We start from the raw sequence: 1,125 nt of genomic DNA, 5'->3' as shown, positions 1-1,125 counted from the left end.
AGTCTGTAGTTGCCTGTGAATTAACGGTGGATAACGGAAACACGTTTCTCACCGCCCAGGCTGCCAAGGCCTGAGTTATCCGCTTTGCAGCAGGATGACTGCTGTGATATTTCATCTTCCTCGCAAAGGACTGTTGGACAGTCAATTGCTTACTGGAAGTAGTACAAGTGGTCTTCCGACTTCCCCTCTGGGATGACGATCGACTCCCAGCAGCAACAACAGCAGCGCCAGCAGCAGTAGGCGTTACACTCAAGGATGCATCGGAGGAATCCCAGGCAGGAGAGGACTCGTCAGACTTGACAGTGACATGGCCTTGGCTTTCCTGTGTAAGGAGGAAATTGACACTGAGGGAGTTGGTGGTGTGGTTTGCAGGAGCTTGGTTACAAGAGGAAGGGATTTAGTGGTCAGTGGACTGCTTCCGCTGTCATCCAAAGTTTTTGAACTTGTCACTGACTTATGATGAATGCGCTGCAGGTGACGTATAAGGGAGGATGTTCCGAGGTGGTTAACATCCTTACCCCTACTTATTACAGCTTGACAAAGGCAACACACGGCTTGACACCTGTTGTCCGCATTTGTGTTAAAATAATTCCACACTGAAGAGGTGATTTTTTTTTTTGTAATTTGACCAGGCATGTCAATGGCCATATTCGTCCCACGGACAACAGGTGTCTCTCCGGGTGCCTGATTTAAACAAACCACCTCACCATCAGAATCCTCCTTGTCAATTTCCTCCTCAGCGCCAGCAACACCCATATCCTCATCCTGGTGTACTTCAACAGTGACATCTTCAATTTGACTATCAGGAACTGGACTGCAGGTGCTCCTTCCAGCACTTGCAGGGGGTGTGCAAATGGTGGAAGGCGCCACCTCTTCCCGTCCAGTGTTGGGAAGGTCAGGCATCGCAGCCGACACAATTGGACTCTCCTTGGGGATTTGTGATTTAGAAGAACGCACAGTTCTTTGCTGTGCTTTTGCCAGCTTAAGTCTTTTCATTTTTCTAGCGAGAGGATGAGTGCTTCCATCCTCATGTGAAGCTGAACCACTAGCCATGAACATAGGCCAGGGCCTCAGCCGTTCCTTGCCACTCCGTGTCGTAAATGGCATATTGGAAAGTTTACGCTT

The sequence above is a fragment of the Pseudophryne corroboree genome, chromosome 1, assembly GCF_028390025.1.
Source record: "Pseudophryne corroboree isolate aPseCor3 chromosome 1, aPseCor3.hap2, whole genome shotgun sequence".
Lineage (NCBI taxonomy): Eukaryota > Metazoa > Chordata > Amphibia > Anura > Myobatrachidae > Pseudophryne > Pseudophryne corroboree.
The sequence above is the reverse complement of the archived record's forward strand: the minus strand, read 5'-3'. Positions refer to the sequence as shown.